The sequence below is a fragment of the Mytilus galloprovincialis genome, chromosome 10 (genome assembly GCF_965363235.1).
Source record: "Mytilus galloprovincialis chromosome 10, xbMytGall1.hap1.1, whole genome shotgun sequence".
NCBI classification, from domain to species: Eukaryota; Metazoa; Mollusca; class Bivalvia; order Mytilida; family Mytilidae; genus Mytilus; species Mytilus galloprovincialis.
The window spans coordinates 79,118,195-79,138,539 of NC_134847.1; the positions used below are offsets into that span (position 1 = coordinate 79,118,195).

Sequence of the window (20,345 nt, forward strand, 5' to 3'; positions counted from 1 at the left end):
AACATTCAAATGAAAGTTCGGTACAGTATACTGAAGTACATGCGATTTTCTTTTTGAATATTATTTCAAAATATTCAAATCCACCAACGGTATACTACTAATAAATGGTGTTTTATTTCAGTACGGAATCATTCTTAGAACATACTCACCCCTTCTCGTCAGATGAAAAGTCAGTTTTTTGCCCTCTAATTTTCATAGTACATGGTTTTCCATGCACTATGAAATGCTATACATGAATGACTTTTCATTGTCAGTTAATTATGAAAGTGAACTCTTTTAAAAGCTGCACTAACGAAGTGTACAATCCCCTAAGGCATTTTCCTTGGGAAAAAAGACTACTGATTAAAGATGAAAGAGCAAGATTAAAATAAAAACATTTTGAATTTTGCAAAATTTCATGCATTTTCTCATGGTACACATAATAGAATACACAAAAAAAATTGGTAAGGATAAATAAAATGATATTTATTTAATTTATTTACCTTACATTTGAGGGAATTATTTTTCTTTCCTTAAAAAAATACAATGCCAGACTGCTGATATATAAAGCAAAGGGTTGTTTTCGGAGAAACGCAATACATTTGAATTTATCAATAAAAAGTAAGCATTTAATGTTGAATGGTCTGAATTCAAATATTCATACAGAGAGTTTTATATCTATGAAAAAAATCAAATTCCAAAAAGGGGAGTTATATAATATTGTGTTGCTATTTAAAATAAAAAAAATTGTAAAGATATATGAGTATTAAAATTTACCTGAAGCAGAAATAAAACAATTTATCCTTCACAAACTATGTCCGTGCTATTTCATTTCATTCATTGAAATGATCATTAATTACCTATGTTTTATATTTAGTTCATTATAAAGAGTGAACTCTTATTTAGGTTTGAATATTACAATGGGAAAGGATAGTTTTATAAGGTCACTCGAAAGTGTGAATATGTTCTAAATTGGTCAGACAATACTTGGTCATGTTTTATGAAGATTTAAGCCCTCGGCTTCGCCTTGGGCTTAACTCTTCATAAAACATGACCAAGTATTGTCTAACCTATAAAAAATAATAATATGGTTATTTGAACTCACTGACAATAGGGCCTGATTATTAAAAGAACTGTATTTTTTTAAAGACCTCTCAACAATAATTTAAATAATCGACACAATGGATACGCGTCGGATCGTAAAAATATACCTCTCACCTCCAGGTTTCGTGGTGTCTTTGTAGCGAATCAAGGGTCATCCATTGTATCTACTTTGAAATTCTTCTTCACCGTCGTAAAAGTAAAACTTTCTACCAAGAAGCTGGTGATGGACGTTTAACCTGATACACAGGACTCTGTATTTAAGTAAGTAAATTATATAGCTTCGACACATATGAACAATAAACATCCACTTAGTAAAGTTCTTTTAATTAACCGAGTACAGTTTTGCAATTGTTAATGCGAATTAAAAACTCTTTTGTTAATTTTGTATAACTAGGCTTGATATGAATTAATTTGAGCATTTTATTGATGCAACTTTTGATGCACTGAACAAGCTTGGAACAACCCATCAATTTAATGAATATTCTCTTTATAAGGAGTAAATTTCAAATGATAAAAAATAAACCACTTTTTATTACAAAATTTGAATAAACTTCTTCCAAATAACATTATATGGTATTATATGGTCAAAGCATATCCAAGAATTTTGTAATATTCCTTGACTTATATCTTCTTAGTTATTAAAAATAAGTATAATATTGTAATATTATCCCTATGCAAAGCATTGCATGGCCTTGTTGTTTGTTCTCTTTTTTCTTGATAGAATCGGATTAATAATTTATTCCTGGTCATATGTTCTAGAACTATGCAATTATTCCCGTTGTGCAAGTCTTTAATAATGATTTATCATCTCTTACCTAATGTTCACTTTCGATCATATGAATAAAATGGGAAGCTATTGAAGAAAACTATCTGTAGATATCTTACTACACATGGTCAAAATTGTCTAATTAGGTAAACGCACACACTATCGTGTGGTTGGACCAGCTTCAGATGCAGATTTAGCATGTTGTCTAGTTTTATGCCCGCTGCCCTTATAAATAATCATGACTGGCCTTGTGAATAAGCAGATGGAAAACTCAGTCTTTTTTTTATGTCTGCAGATGGAATCATACTTTCCCAAATAATTGCTATGTTTTTCATAAACATAGTAAAATTTCAATTCGTTAAATATGAAAACTATGATATAAAATAGTTAAGAACATGGGTATTAGTGAACAACTGACAATTAAGGCACGCCGTAAGCAGGTGATCGTGAATCTTCAACCCCCAGGAGAGGACATTTGACATTTACAGAACTACTTTTTTTTCTTTTTTTTTTTTCTAAGTTAAAAATTACAAAATTGTAGTGGTTGCCTCGCTGCAGAAATGCCAGGACAATGTACATAAATTCAGTAAAGTTTGACATAATCCCGGAAGGAGTAATAGATTGTTAATTTTCCCAGTTTGTTCAAGTATTTGCCAGTATTTTTAATAGAGACAGAATCATAGGGTGTTGTTAAACCTCTAACTCTACGTGCACACTCCAGACACAATATTCAGTGTATAAAGTTGCTTCAATTATATCCTACATGTAAGGGTAGTGCTCCACAATTAATAGAGAAACATACAAGAAACTGGTAACTGAAACCCGGATTTACCGATTTTGACTTTAAAACTGTTATATTTTATCAACTTCCTACAAATTTTATATTCCGATTTTTTCCTTCCATCAGTCCATGTTTTATGAAATATAGACACATGCAACCTAAAAACAGAATGACAACATTTCAGAAAGGTACATATTTATCTGCAGTCCCTTCAATGTACGACACAAACTCAAAAATCGTGTTGGAGATAATAAATCATTATGTTTCGTAACAAAAAAACGCAAAAGAAAGAGCAAATGAAACCTTTAGACAAGTTTAGTCCAAAAGAAGGCATCAAAGCAAATATTTAAAATAGCCTTCCAAGACGTCATAATTATTTGGATTGATAAAACCTTTAGCTGTATAAGACCTATAATAGAATACTGTTGTAATGTACTGTATGCAGTCAGAGCTCAGACATAAATAAGTCTGAATCTGCTTTTGACTCATAGAGGTCTATATTTGTCAGTTTTAGGATTTGTCTCCCCTTAATGCAAGACAAAATACGACTTTAATAAGTCAAATATTGATAAGAAAGAAATAATTGACTAGAATCAAAAAGTTGCAAATATCGACTCCTACAAGTCGATAAGTTACCAAAATTGGTTAACTTCAAGACCCATGCATATTTATATAAAGGTCATGCATCTAAATCAAATAATGACAACATTGAAAGACAATGCTTTGTCTCTTAAGAAAAATATGAATGAGAGTCTAAAAAATCGGAGATAATGTTAATTAACCTTACAATGCAACCACCTGGAACCACACTTAATGAGTTAAAACATCTGTGTTTAGTAAGGATGTTCAATTAGATAATTAAATATAGATAGCTCAAGTCCTTGTGAACTCTCAGACAGGTTTTTGCTGTCATAGGTGATGCACTTTGGCCACAAAGTAAAATTAAGTTTTTTCATCAACATAAATAGACCTAAATAAGTCTGTCATTTTCTGACTTAGACAGAGCTCCAGATAAGCTGCGTATTTGCGTGATCACGCAATACAAATAATAAAAAACCCAATGCAATTGCCCATTGCAGGGTTCAATAACCCAATTAATTCAAAGGAAAACCCAATTATATTCCAAAACCATGAGTTCTCAACCCTTTTATTGACTACCATTTGCGTTATTTACCCTTATCTGTTTACAGTCGTCGCGTAAACTATTTTTATATAATATTTATAATTGGAAATTTCCTTTCGTTCTAAAAATAGATCCCTGCATCAAGTAGCTGAAATGGGTCCCTGTTAGAGTTTTCCGTTGCTCGAAAGGTACACGTGTTTTTGAAAACATTTCGATCTTCTCGGCGTTTATCCAATTAGCGTGTGTCATGAAGTCATATTTTTTTCGCATTGCTCGGGATTTATCATAACATACATTGAATTAAAACAAAAGTGAATGTCCGGTAAAAATATTGAATAGAAGCATGTTTTCTGCTTCTTTTGAAAAGCTTAGGGAAAGTTATGATGATAACAAGACTCAGCCAGTGTTTTTAGGAAGCGTCCATCGAACAAACAGGCGTGTGTGTGTACCTTAACGAGAACATTGCTTATAAAAGCAGGTTTCCTCAAAAACGAAATCAGTTGGAAAAAGGCCAAATCAATTATGACATGATAAAGCATCAGAAACCAAAAGTTCTAATAAAAGACAACTAAACCCAGATTTATGAAAATTGGAATAAAACAAAAACATTCAAGTATAATTAGAGTTTATATACTATTTTTTTTCATTTTACGGTTAATTAATGAATACACACACAGGCACTGGTCTCAGAATTTATTATATAAAGGTATAAGACGAGTGCCTGTGAATACACATATATATCCGTTTTTTTACAGTTTATATGAGAAAATACAAAACTGGCAGAAGGTTTGAAACGGAACACAAATTAAACCTACAATTGCTTCTCAGTCAATAAACCAAATAAAACAGCTAGCAAATAACCCTAACCCTAACCCTAAACCAAATAAAACAGCTAAACAAAGAAAGAAACATATTTAAGATGGAAAAAAAAATCTGGGGTTGATATTGCCTAAATATTCAATATTGTGTTGATGAAAAAACCCAATACATTAAGGAGCTTGGTGGTGAAAAACCCAATTTGATATTAACATGAGGGGTGAATTGGAATTGATAATGCAATCAATAAACTTTATCACCCAATTATATAAGAAAATGGTGGGTAAAAAACCCAATTTGTGAATTCTTATCTGGAGCTCTGCTTAGATAAGTCTAAAATTGAAAACACATTTTTATGATAGATACATGTTTTGACTTCTTTAAGTCCAAACAAAAATCGACTTGTTTATGGCTGAGCTCTGACTGGTATGCATGATATATATGCCAGTATATATTATATCATATAAATCATGATATGGGACCCATATCTTTACTATTAAACGAGAAGACCTCATTTTGTGTGTTGCTTCTCTTCCTCCCACAATAAATTAATCATCATGCCTCTGTGTCCTAAAGGTACCATGCATAGTCGCATTTGTCATCCATTCATAAGACTATTCAGTTTAGGTTATTTTGGGAGAAAAACTAAAATTAAGGCGTCCGAATATACTTCCGTCATCAAAACGACTTTCATGTCACACATGACTTCCGGTTTTAACATTGAGAACCAATCGTATGATAGATAACAAAAATGAAAAATAAACAAGCCAATCAGAGCGTTGTCCATACATTAATATTTGTATCTTGGTTTTTATATCGTAAGAACCACTACTATTATACTTCGGGTTTAACTTGTTATAATTTTCATAAGTTCTCGGACGGGGAAAGGACACTTTTTTTTGCGTTTATCTGCATGTATATGATTAATATACTAATATAATATATAGACACTTTCTATATAATATATAGCAGTGAGTTTCCGTCATCAAACTGACTTTTAAGTCAGACATGACTATCATATGATAGTTAAAAAAAATGATAAATAAATAAGTCATTTTGGTCTTTTGTGGACAGTTGTCTCATTGGCAATCATACCACATCTTCTTTTTTATACAATCAGAGCGTTGTCCATATCGTGGTTTTCAGATTGTAAGAACCACTACTATTTTAAACACACAATTTTCATAAGTACTCAGACTGGGACAAGACATTTTCATGTTTATATGCATCATCCCCATGAATACTATAATTAATACATATATACTATAATATATAGATTATAGAGACTCTCTATCTAACATAGCAGTGATCGCCATGGAGAAAAAGCTTTATAGAATTAATAGTTAATAGAAAATTAAATACACTTTAATATTTATAATATAGATACGTATGTTCAAAGTAAATAGAAATGCGAAAATAATAGAATTAACAGAAAACAAAATAATAACTCACTTTGAAAAAAAAGTGAGGGCTTAGAAATATTGTCCTGTCTCCATGTACCATTTTTATGCAGTTAAGCTGCATTATGCGAGCACCCTAGATTTGTGTTCTACCCAATAAATGCTGAAATACTTACCATTGTTATTATCTAGCTCGCTACTATGTTATATATAACTAATTGAACACTTTTTTAATACTTTTTATTCTGGATTACAAAAAATATGACCAGAAAAACCTTAAATGATCGTTGATTTATCCAAAAGTTTTGAAGTTACACATAGGAAGTAGTGCTTATTAAGAATCCTTGTGTAGTTCATTATGACTTGTGCTTTTAGCTAAGATGGCAAGGAACAATTGTATGAAATATTTAATCGCCGAAAATCTCTTAAGACAAGAAGTTTAGATTTCCCAAATGGCAAAAGTCGTAGGGATATTGTTTGTCATCAATACGTAGTACAATTACGTCAGTAGTCTATTATATAATAAGTTCAACTGTTCATGCTGTTGGCGGCAATTTCAAATTAGAAAAAAGAAATTTTCGTAGCTTTTCAATTTGGAGGCAGGTGTGCAAATTAGCGGTGGTCCGAGGTCCGCGACCTTCCACTTTTGCTAGCGGAATTTCGACTAGGATAGTTGGTTTTCTAGCTACGCCCGACGTAGTTACCTTCCACTTGAAAGAAAATAAGAAATTACTTTGCAAACCTTACATGCAAGTCACCAAAGTCTCCAATTAAACGAGCTAAAAACTTATTTTTATCATTATTATTCATGACAGCGATGTTCATTTTGTTCAACCGCTAGCTTTATACAGAAAATCGCCGTCAAATATTGTATAAATTCGAGTAAAATCGAATCTGATTGACAAAAACAACATTGTAAACACTTAAGGAACAATGGCGGCCGTGAAGACAAAATTTTACAATATCGGATCCGATTCCGGAAGTGGATAAGGATAATTCCGGGTTTGGCGATCAATTACAAAATAAATCAAAGCAGGTGAAAAAATAAATCTATGCATGGTAAATGAATATAAATACTAGAATTGTAAACCAAAAGATATATATGTAAAAGAAAGAAAAAGCAGAAAAATATTTTATACAGAAACTCAGAATTACTTTATGACAAATTTTAATTTAAAAATCCAATACAAAGTGACAGCTGGAAACAGTATATCTAACAATATACATGTTCATGGTCACAGTTTAAATTTTCTTTATCAGTGATAAATGATGATAATGCATGTGAGATGCTTTTAAAGTGTAACATATTACTGCAATTTCGAAGGGTTATTTGTTTTTCTCAATTTTGAAGGGTCAATTAAAGTAGCTGAAAGTTTCTTTATTTTCACAAATAATGCAACTATATTATGTATACCTAAATGTAAGTAAATCATATGATATATAGGTGGCATTCTTTGGGCCACTCTACCCCTCCTGTTTGATAACTTGAAAACGGTCGAGCTACCCACCCCTAAACCATATGAGGGGCAGATCCAGGATTTTAGGTTAGGAGGGGCACAAACTTAAATTTTCGCCGAGCAGAGCGAGGCTAAAAATAATTTGAGGCAAAATTATCGGAATATTCTTTATTAAGCTGAGAACAACCCATGCTTTGCAAATTTAAGGAGGGTGCAAGCCCGCAACACCCACCCCCCCCCCCCCCCCCTGAATCCGCCCCTGCATATATTCAAGTATAGGACAATATAATAAATAAAATGAAATATAGGGGGAGTCCCTGGAGTTACCCCACCCCCTCCTGTTTGAGAACTTGGATACGGTCGAGATCCATACCCCTTAACCATATATATTCATGTTTGTGACAATATGAAAAATCAAATGAAATATAGGAAGAGTCGCTGGGGTCACCCCACCCTTCCTGTTTTAGAATTTAAAAATGGTCCAGATCCCCACCCCTAAACCATATATATTCATGTATGGGACAATATAACAAATCCTAACCCCCTCATATATGCATTGCTTTTGAAACCTTGATAACATATAAATTATTTGCCTTTTAAAATAAATAAATCATTAGATAAACATGAATGTACTATATATGAATGTTTAATGTTGAGGCAACATTGCCAGTTTTCATAATTACGGTTGCCTTGGTTTTTGGTTAACTGCCTTCAGCGCTTACAGCGCTTTGATTAAATTCTCCAGACACATTTGGTTTTACAAAAATTCAGCCTAAAATAGTTAATATACTTTCACCCAAGCTTAAAATGTCCACAATTTCGCTTTTAAATGTAAGTCAAACAGGACTTCCGGTTTTAAACTTGCACATAAGTTTCATAAGAGTACTCGACGACAGAACAATAATTATTGCCTTGATAGAGACTTCAAATAATATAGCAGTGATCTAGGAGAAGAAATTCATAGTTAATAGCAAATATATTTAATTATCATGATTATAGTATATATGTATGTTCATAGTATACAGAAACGCGAAAATAATAGAATTTAACAGAAAAAAATAACGGACTTTGGAAACAAGGGAGAGGATTAAAACTGTTTCCAAGTACTTTTTATACCCTTGCTTTAAAAAAGGGGGGGTATACTGTTTTACCTCTGTCTGTCCTTCCGTCAGTCCGTCCTTCCGTCAGTCCGTCAGTCAGTCCGTCCGTCCCATGAATATTTTTCGTCACATTTTTCTCAGGAACTACAATACAAGGATTTCTGAAATTTGGTTTCAGGGTTTATCAAAGTCAGCTATACCGTGTGATGCGTTTTCAGATTGATCACTAGACAACTTCCTGTTTACCGAACACTTGTATGATTAACAGATTTTACACATGATAGCCAAGTTTAAAATTTTCGTCACATTTTTCTCAGGAACTACAATACAAGGATTTCTGAAATTTGGTTTCAGGATTTATATAAGTCAGCTATACCGTGTGATGTGTTTTCAGATTCATCACTCGACAACTTCCTGTTTACCGAAAACTTGCATATTTTTACACTATTAATATTATCCACTTGCGGCGGGGGTATCATCAGTGAACAGTAGCTCGCAGTTTCACTTGTTATATCTTTTTTGAAATTCTCCAGATTTGAAATCTTTTACTGAAATTCTCCAGACACAAAAATGCCTGCGATTTCGCGGGTGTGTTCTAGTACAAATGTAAAAATGAAGATCACTAGTAAAAGAACGGAAATTGGTGACAAGGTACAATGTATGCACAATTAACATGAGAGCATGATTCTTACAAAATCATCTTTGTCGCCTCTTGCCAGAAATCAATATGTGTTACAAGGCAGCAAATGAACCGTCTAAGCTAACAAAAGTGCTTCCTCAGCTTGATTGCTTACAGCTGACATAGTATCTTCATGTACCACATAAAGTAAGGGAAAAAATCCTGTCAGTCAATACCCGCCAACTCTCACTATTTGCGGGGGATTTCCCCCATGGAGGCTCTCAAATGGAAATTTTGCAAGAGCAATTTTGTCCACTATTTTAAAGAAAACAATTAATTTAACAATGGCTATGAGCTTGTTAAAGCATGAGGAAGCCAAAAAAACACATTAGAATATATTTGAAGGCCCCCTTGAAGGTTTTGTAGGACTATATAAGAACCATCTTTCATGTAAAACTCCCATGGGCATTTTGAAAAGTTGACAGGTATGCTGTCAATTTTCACTCTCCTCAAGAGCCATCATAACCTAGCTAGAATTCCTCTCTAACCACTGTGGATTTTTTAGTTGTAACCATAATCTTTCAAAATCATCTTTGTCTACACTGGGACTTAAATCCTGGACCTCTGTACTACAAGGCAGTATTTAACATGTTTAAACAAACTGAGCTAAAGAACACTTCTTTAGCTAAACGGCTTACGACTGGCTAAGTATCTATCACATACAACATGAACAGACATCACAACACCATAAGTCTTTCTAAGATGATACTGATAGACACCATGAATTGTCAATTTCTCCGAAAACATGACCAAGAACTCTGCCTAAGAAGAAGACAGTAAACTGCCACCATTATTCAAATCTCAAGTGACTAAACAGTGGCGGATCCAGGGGGGTTCTGGGATTGAAACCCCCCTTTTTTTTTGGAGACAATCAATGCATTTGAATGGGGACATGTGGTTGGAACCCCCGCTCCTTTTATCCTGGGTTTGGAACCCCCTTTTTAAAATGGCTGAATCTGCCCCTGCTAAAACTTCTAACTAAGTCTATGAACAATTTGTTTTAAATCATGCACAACTTGCCAGAATATTCATCATGTTGAATGTGGGAGGTATTTGGCATATATTCATGTTTGGAAGAAGAAGAAGATTATTAGTGATTTACAAACTTACAAACTGTTCAATGAAAATATTACCATTGCATCACAAACTTGACTACATCATTCAGATCAAAGTCGGTCTACAACAATATAATCACAGAAACAATAATAGTACATAAATATCTTAAAATAATATACTGCAATTCATGCAGCTGCAAATTTTCATTCTGTTGTCAAACCATTAAAGATTGAAACAAGCTAAAATGTCTGATATTACAGAAAATGCAACAACAGAAACTTTCAATGGTGCACTCACAATGTGTTCCTTGATGCTTACCCACACTTGAAATTAAGAGGCAATCATGTCTTTACATGAATCATACATGTACATGTCATATATGTACACAGTATTAAAAAAAATAGATAAAAAAAAATATTGAAATATTTAATAAAACATGTGCCATCTAAAAACAAAAGCTCAAGAATCATTTGGACAGGTGTCACAGAAAAATACATGATGATAATATAGACCAGTCATTATAGCTGGACATGCATGACATGTACATCTACAAGTAAAATGCTTAATACAATTGTAGTTGCATTAAAATTGATATTTGCCACAAAAAATAAAACATTTGTTAGAACTGTCACGATGTAAACAAGTTTGGCTCCTTAGATGTACACCTGTACAATGTGTATAAACATAATTAACATGATAAAGGTATATTCACATTTTGTTTCTCACATTCCAAATGAGACAACTACTTCCACAAATGATGAAGATGGTACAAAAAGAAATGTATATATTTAATTAGCATCTATATGTTGTGGCACCACCTTCAACAATGAGCAAAATTCACAACACATAGAAAAAAATAAAAGATTCGGACATGACTATATGTAAAACAATTCAAACTAGAATATTGACATTCCAGTTAGTGTGTGAGACAAAAAGAAAAATAATTAAGATGGACAGGGACAACTGTTGAATTACAGGCTCCGGCACAATTTAGGAATTTGAACTTTAACCTGATACTCCTTGTTTTTTTTGTTTTTTTTTATTTATGTTTATATCTCACTCTATATATTATTATTAGCTGGATGATGATCTAAGTAGCATGAGACTAAATACATGTATAATTTTTTATGCATCAACATTGTTTCTTGCGCAGTAACATGTAGGATTACAAAATGTATTGATGACAAAGTTTATATAAATAGAGTTAAATAAGCATAAAACCAACATGACCAACACTTAACAGATTTATAATCTTTATTTTACAGAGAGATGAGTTGGCATCCGTTAGAAAAGCCATCCTTGGTAGTAAATTCTGTAATCAACAGGTATTCTAACACTTTAAACATGTTAAAGCTTGCACCTTTTAAATATGTTGTTTCTTGCAACTGTGTACTACATGTATTCAGTCTGCACGGTTAGCCACTAGTCCAATGCCCCAGACTAGTAAAATTTCATTTGGACTAGTAAATTTTTGCAAAACTTTGTTTGGACCAATAAGAAAAATGTCAGAATATAGGACTTCGGACTAGTAGTTGAAAAAGTTTTTGGTGCAGACTGTGTATTATTTGTCTGTTTGTCTTTTTTGGTTTTAGCCATGGCCTTGACAGTTTATTTTCAATTTTTGAGTTTGACTGTCTCTTTTGCCCCTCTTTGAATATTGAACATATTTTATACTGCATTGTACAGTGTATATCACCAATATGAATCTACTACTTTAAAAATTATTTCTGTATAGCAATGTTTAATGGGATATTAAACAATTAATTGAAATATACAAAAAACGTAAGAACACACGTAAGTTACACAATTATTATATTTGTTTTTCCTTTAATGTGAAAGATTTGAAGGCATTTTACAAGGTATCATCATGATCATGTTTAGGGAACTTTCCACATTCTATCAATTAAAGTTACTCAAAAACATATTAGAAATTTTCAAATCAAATTTCAATAATGTTTGACCATAAGTCATTACAAACCTATTAGATAATAAACTAGGATTGAGCTACCGTGAGCTTTATTTTTTTTAATGAATGTAATATACTTGAGGTTGAGGTAGTCTAGTGTTAGGGCATTTTGTCTTCATATTGGTTATACATTCATGGATTATTTAAAAAGTAGTCAGATATCATATAAAAAAAAAACAATATAAATATAACATTTATATAAAATAATGAAATGATATCAATATGTTGTAATTGCATTGTGATATATTTCAGCACAAAGTCACCAGTCAAAGAAAAGCACAATGGAGATGCAAGTTGAGAAAATAAAACAGGAAGTGGAGGAAAGTGACTACAACTGCAATGTACAGCACCAGCCTGTCTCACACAAGCCCCTCGGGGAGACGGTTGTCTGTAAAGTAAAGGATGAGGTTGGTAGTATTTGTACAGTTTACATGCAAGAGGAAGACAATACAGAGAATGACATTGACAGTTGTAAAAATAGTCAAAATAATCACCAGCAATCTGAAAATTTGTCAATTGCTCTTAGCACTGTTGAAAGTAGTGAGGCTAACATATCACCAGAGACTGTCAATATTGATTCTAAGGAAGAACCAATAGTTCAGGCAGATGATATACAAATTATGCAGGATCAACAGGAAGAGGCTTCACAAGATTCAAACTACCAGCCAATCATAAGTCCTGTTACAAACTATCCTGAACTGTATATTTCAAGAGGTTCATCGTTCCCAATCCATCCAATTGCAAACTCTGTATTGTTACCTCCTTTTTCTTATCCACAGCAGATGGATACAAATGTTATTGGAAATCAGTTACAAAATACACAGCAATCTCAAAGTTCCTCTATGATAATTCCAACCACTGGTTCCCAGAAGGTAAACACAAATGTAACTCCCACTACTGATTCTGAACAGAAAAACAAAAAAGCAAAAGTAAGCCAGTCAACAAATTCTCAGCAATCAAAAACATTTGCCGTTGTTAGTAATGCAATCAGTAAAATTGTAGATGGTCAGGAGTCATCAGATGCAGATAAACACCTTCTATGTAAAATTTGTGGAAAACTTTATAAATTATCTTATCCCTTTATAAAGCATATGTTTAAGGTACATAATATTGATGTAAGTCCAGACTTTGAAAAAACAAAAGAAAAGTTCACCTTGTTTTGTGATATATGCAAGAAAGGTTTTAGATACAAAAGTGATTTGGAAAGACACCATGATACGCATACAGATGACAGATTGCACGAATGTGAAATATGTAATATAACATACAAATCTAAAAGCAATTTAAAGGATCACATGAAAATCAAACATTGTGATACTGCAAAATATACCTGTGCAGTATGTACTTTATCTTTCCCGTCAAAATGGAAGTATGAAATGCATCAAGTTTCCCATAGCGATGCTAGAAATTTTGCCTGTAAACAGTGTGGTAAAGAGTACAAGTATTTTCATACTTTAGCAGATCACCTAAAACAACATGTTAATGAAAATTCAACTGTGTGTCAATTCTGTGGTGAAGGTTTTAAATCTAGAGGTCAGCTTAAACATCATATGATAGAAAAATATGGAGATGAGATTCATACTCAAATCATAGAATACCATGAATGTCAAATCTGTGGTAAGAATTTTCTAAGCAGGAAAAATTTAAAGAGACACATGATTTCCCATACTGATGAGAGAAACTATGAATGTAAAGTATGTGGACAGAAATTCAAACAGGGAGCCCATCTAAAAGGTCACATGGGAATCCATGAGAGAGAAGAAGAAAAGAGAAAAACAACCAAAATCCTCGTACCTAAAATTATAACCTGTGAAAAATGTCGTAGTGAATTTAAAACACAACAAGAATTTATAGATCATTTGAAAGAAACAGCTTATGATTTAGTTCATTCTAAACCAAAAGATAATACATGTGAAATATGTGTGAATAGTCCAAGGTCAAATTATGATTGGTATACTCATCAGCTCACTCATACTGATGGAAGGCCATATTTTTGTGGTATTTGTGATTCAGAATTTAGAACAATAGATAAGTATAGAGGTCACATGTGTTTCCATCTAAAGTTTGATATAACTGAACAGACTGACGTATCATCAATTGGCAATGACAATGGAGGTAAATATGTATGTAAGAAGTGTCCTACACAATTTATGACCAGACAAGCTTTACAGTGTCATATACTAGACAGCGGTAATGATAATGTTCATTCCATACCAGAATTCACATCAGTTTGTTTCCCGTGTACTGTTTGTAAAGCAATATTTGAGAGCAAGGATGATTTAGTAGGTCATAAAAAAATACATGAAAAAATAGGTATATTTTCATGCAAAGACTGTTATAAAGAATTTGATTATTATTATAAACTGAGAAAACATATTTGTATGCATCAGAAAAATCAGAAAAATGAATTTGAAACATTCAAGTGCCAACTTTGCAAATTTGAATGTAATAGTCAAAGAGAACTAAAAGTTCATTTTGTGGAATCCTCTGGGGATGGACTGCATACAAGAAACAACAGCTTTTTATATTCTAATGAAGCTGTGAAATGTGGAATTTGTTTAAGACAGTTCCGTACAAAAACTAGTCTTAAGGTTCATATCACAGTAAAACATAAGAAACCAAGTAGAAAGTCAAAGCCTGATAATATTGAATGTCCATCTGAGGCTAGCTCGATGGATGGGAGTCTTTCGTCATCATTATCATCGTCATTGAATTCTTCAGATATTGTTATGACAGAAACAAACCTTAGTTTATCTGAAGAGACTCATGAAACTTCAAATTCTGCAGCATCCTCATCAGCACTAGCACAAAATATAGATAGAAATCCTGGTGACAATATCTTACCCGAACCATTGCAAACTAAATATGTGGAGAACTGTTCGAAATCTTTTTCATGCCCAATATGTAAAAAAAAGTATGAAACTAAGAAAACTGTTAATGTCCACATGAAGACTCACAACAAAAACTTCAAATGTGACTGTTGTTATAGAAAGTTTTACTACGATAAACAGTTACAAAATCATATTGATAACCAATATCAGTGTAAATTGTGTCCAGAAAGGTTTTGTAAAGTTGCACTATTCCGTAGACATCATAATGGGCATCGCAATAACAAAGACTTACAGTGCCATCTTTGTCAAAAGAAATTTTTGTATGAAATAAATCTTAAACGACATGTAAGCTTGCATTCTAAATTTGGTATAGGTCCATTTGAATGTAAAATTTGTAAAGCTACCTTTAAGAGGAAAGATACATATTCTTATCACATTCGTGATCATGAACAAGGTAAACAATTTTTATGTCATGCATGTGGGAAACAATTCTCCCTTTTACAAAATCTACTCATTCATGCAGCAACACATGACCTCGTTCCTGGTATGAAGAAGAATTTATTTAAATGTGACACATGTGGTAAAACCTATACACATAGAAGTGGTCTTAATGTACACATTTTGTACAAACACACTGATAGGAAGTTAAAGTGTAGATATTGTAATAAAATGATGGCTATGCCAAACACGTTGAGGCGTCATGAGCTCACTCATACTGGGGTTAAAAAGTTTGAATGTGAATATTGTAGTAAAAAGTTTTACACAAAAGATAGATTGAAAATCCATATTGTTGTACATACTAAAGAGAGGCCATTTAAATGTCAGAAATGTGAAAAAAGATTTGGTCAATATGCTTCTCTTTCCAGACATAAAAAATCTATGCATTGAAATTATTGAATGATGTGCAAGTTTATTGTGTGAAATATAATTTGTAAGAATTAAAAATCTATATTGTAATCATTCAAACTGTGTTTTACAGCCATAACCAAATCACAAGCATTAAATTCCATGCATGCATGTTTGGTCAGTTTTAATTGTTATAAACAATCAGAACTTGTGTCAGATGAAATACACACTTATCAAGAAAGCTTTAGGGAAATTGAATGTATGAATGAATTGTATAAGATCACGGCCGACACTCGGCTAACCGAGAGATTGGTCGGTTAATCTATATTGAGTATGCGGCTATATCGGCAGTGGGTCTGTTAATCGGGTTGGCTATACGTCTGTTAAGAGTAAAACGCACAATTTAATGTTAAACTCAATCAAATATACAGATTTTTGGCATATTATAAGAATTAAATCAAAAAAAGAAAAGTGTCTGACAAAATGATATCTATCAAAGAACATTTTCCACCTTTAAAAACATTTCATAGTCTGCGCAGTTTTCAGTAAAAGTAAAAGGCGTCGCGCAAGTATGTAGTATTTATGATTACACGCATAGCAATTTTTTAATAAAAGGCGAAAAAAACAATTTTAGATATTTAAAAGACACAAAATACTACTTTGGTTCTTAAATATAAATTGACATTAGTAAATATTTCATAATTGTAATATAACGTGAGTAATACCACGTTTTAGTGAAAATTATGTGAATAAAGTCTGTTAATGGGTTGGACAATTGAAATTGTGTCAGTTAAGAGTTATTTAGCCACGAAAATAGTTGTGCTACCTTTATATTTTCCCATTGAAAATGTTAAAAATGAGATGTTCTTGAGTAAAAAAAAAATATTGTAAGGGTTCCGCGGAACCCAGTGTCTCGCCTACTTTTGCTGTAAATCGCAGGCTAAACAAAAATGAGGAAAAAAATCAATAAAAATATTCCTCTTGATACTATCTTATGATTGTAAGAAGCTTCTGTCCAAGTTTAGTAAAAATTTAGGATAGTGAATGAATTTAATAAATGTTTTGAAAACTTTAACTGCAGACTGTATGTAATGTTAACTGGAAGAAAATCTAAGTCCATTTAAAAGTAAAATACAGAATAAATGGAGTTATCTTTTTACAATATTTACTTCTGGATACTATCTTATGATCATAAATAAGCTTCTGTCCAAGTTTGGTACAAACCCAGGATAGTTTAAGAAAGTTATTAAATTTTTAAAAACTTTAACCACAGAGTGAATGTAATGTTTCCCCGCAGAAAAACTAAGTCCATTCAAAAGTAAAATACGGAAAAAAATGGATTTACTTAATTACAAAATTTACTTCTCGATACTATCTTATGATCATAAACAAACTTCTGTCCATGTTTGGTACAAACTTAGGATAGTTTAAGAAAGTTATTAAAACTTTAAAAACTTTAACCACAGAGTGAATGTAATGTTTCCCCGCAGAACAAACTAAGTCCATGATTTATAAGTAAAATACGGAAAAAATGGAATTTTATTTTTACAAAATTTACTTCTGGATACTATCTTAATATGATCATAAACAAGTTTCTGTCCAAGGTTGTTAGAAATCCAGTATAGTTCAAGAAAGTTATTAAAATTTCAAAAACTTTAACCACAGAGTGAATATTTGTGGACGCCGCCGACGACGACGACACCGACGACGACGGAATGTAGGATCGCTTAGTCTTGCTTTTTCGACTAAAGTCGAAGGCTCGACAAAAAATAATAATACGATGCAACACTATGCTTCCAGTAAAAGCATTTTTATTTTGACTTTCTTTGCATTTTACTCAAGAGTGTGTCACTTCAATATAGCGTGATCTGGGTTGGTCGCTGGAATATGCATGAATTTATTATTATCGATTTCAATCAGCCTTAATGTTTGTGTCTGCTCAAAGTAGCATGTTCTCAAATCCGATTGAACGTGTCTTTCTAATACAACACAGGGTACATATATAACGTGTTGTCGTTTTCATATGCACATGACATTTGTCACTGGACGTTTAGGTGGTACCCAACACTACAGGGAGATAACTCTGTAAAGTCAGTGATACGTTTTAATTACGTTGTGTTGTAAAGGGAATAATAAGCTTCTCGAAGATCAAAATTGGTGTTTGTCAAACTGCTATAGGAAGTACACCACTAATTCATGGTCCCATTACTTTCTATGTTAAATTCCTCCATTTCAACCAGGCACACCTCTTTCATTTTAAGTTCAAATAAAGTGGCAATCATTGCATGTCAAAGCAACACTTTATGGCGTCTTCTACTGAAAAAATCAACATACCTTACATGGCATATAAGAAAGAACTGGTTCCCAGAACTTCGGATGTACCAAAACAGGTACTTCAGATCTGACAAACAGACCAAATGTACCCTCTTTTCAAAATTTGCTGCAGTTTTTTAAATATTTAAAATTAAAAGTCCAAAAGTGTTCTACAATGATCACCAGTCCTTCAGCTTTCATTTGATGCCAAAACTACCTAAATATCCTACATATTTGAAAGTTACACTCATGCGTAGGAACTATTTTGCGTTAAATATGTACTACTTTCTGGTATGTGCTTTCTGGCCGGGCCCGAATTAGTGGTGTTACACCTATATAACCAGTTAATTTTTCTGACAAAACGGTTGGTTCAAATTTTTTGAAATTTTTATAATTTTATCCAAATTAAACGAACCACATTGATTTTAGTGAAAGTGTTCGGTACCAACTTAATCCTAATTCCTCAGCATCATCCAATCGTGTTTTTTTCTTGTATTACTTAATCATCTGTTGTTTACAAATCATTCTAAAGAAGTAAATGGAAAGGAGCGAATGCAGCTACATTTGGTTGTATTAAAATTTAATTCATTTTATTCCGTTTAGTTCCTTTTCTACATATGTGCAGAGGAGAACTGCAGGTGTCCACATGTAAACGTCAAGCATTTGTCACCAATATGAGTACATCGCAATCCGTTACTGTTTCAACACCCAGGGGGGTTTCATGTCTTTATTCTTAAACAATTTGTGTTCTTCTCTTTTTTAGCAATGCATCACTCTCTACTGTCCTTATCTTTTATTTTGTATTCTGTATCTCCATCCAGATTCTCGTGTATACCATGAGGGTACGGATTGGGGGTGTTGTTTATTTCTGTATTCTTTAAATGGTTATGTTACTTTTCTCTACATTTTATTTATCTTACCCATTATTCTTTCTCTATTCTTTATATTTAGGCATCCCAATATACTGATGTTTAGTTACATTACGACGTTAATCTCTGATTTATATACTGGTTACCAATGTAGATGACAAATTGGTGTCATTCATGACAATTAAACAGAATCCACATGATATATGCGACCATTCTCGGATAAAATCAATTTTACTTTAATTTAACACTTTTTGAAACCATTTTTATCAATTTTCAATATCCATTGCCCACATTGTTATTGTTCATGTGTTTTGTTCCGTATATTTTATATTCCATTGCTCATGTTTTGTTTCCGTATATATTTTATGTTCCATTGCTCAAGTGTTGTTTCCGTATATTTTAGCCGCTCGTCTTGAGCCTACCAAATGAACACACCATAAAGTAATAAAATTATACTTTTATTGTCATTCATAACTCTTAACAGACTAATTAACAGACCGGGTTTTATACATCCGACCCATTAACAGACCAGGTTTTTAATAAAGATTGATTTATGTCACCAAAATACAGATTTTCGTGTAGATTTTTCACAAAATGATATCAATTTGGTTAACACTCATAATGCCTGTCTTTTTTCGATGTTCAAAATAGTGCATGCAAGTAAATTCAACCCAAGTGTCATTTTGTGTACATTTTGTGTGTGTAAAATGTGTATAAATTTACTGATGAGTAATTTGCCTTTTCATTTTATAGATCGTACATAGAAGCTAGAAAAATAATAATTACACCACTGGATTCAGTACATTGAATAGTTTTGTCAGACATCAATATTTTTTATGATAAACATATATTTAAAAGGTTATACAATGAAACATTCTGAGTTTTCGATGATTTTCTCGATAACACCTGATTAACAGACTTTAGCCAACCCGATTAACAGACCCACTGCCGATATAGCCGCATACTCAATATAGATTAACCGACCAATCTCTCGGTTAGCCGAGTGTCGGCCGTGAAGATTGTATATATTTGAACAATTGATACCTTGTTATAAATTTTGTACCAATGATAAAATTATGTAGATCTGAATCATATGACAAGCCATTTGCTATTTATTATAACGTCCAGATATCTCATAAACTTTAGGAGATATCTTATAAATTATATAAGATATCTTTTATATTATTTAAGATATCTTCTATTTTGTATCAGATATCTTACTATATAAAACAGATTATATTAGATATCTTTTATAGTTT

At 32.4% G+C, this 20,345-nt stretch overlaps 1 long non-coding RNA gene across 1 annotated transcript; it reads left to right on the plus strand.

Moving 5' to 3' along the window:
- The first annotated feature begins 2,725 nt into the window (after window positions 1–2,725).
- Window positions 2,726–16,179, plus strand: LOC143048487 (uncharacterized). Its single transcript, XR_012969865.1, has 3 exons — window positions 2,726–2,818; window positions 11,527–11,586; window positions 12,480–16,179. It is a non-coding gene; the product is annotated as an uncharacterized LOC143048487 (long non-coding RNA).
- The last annotated feature ends 4,166 nt before the right edge of the window (window positions 16,180–20,345 follow it).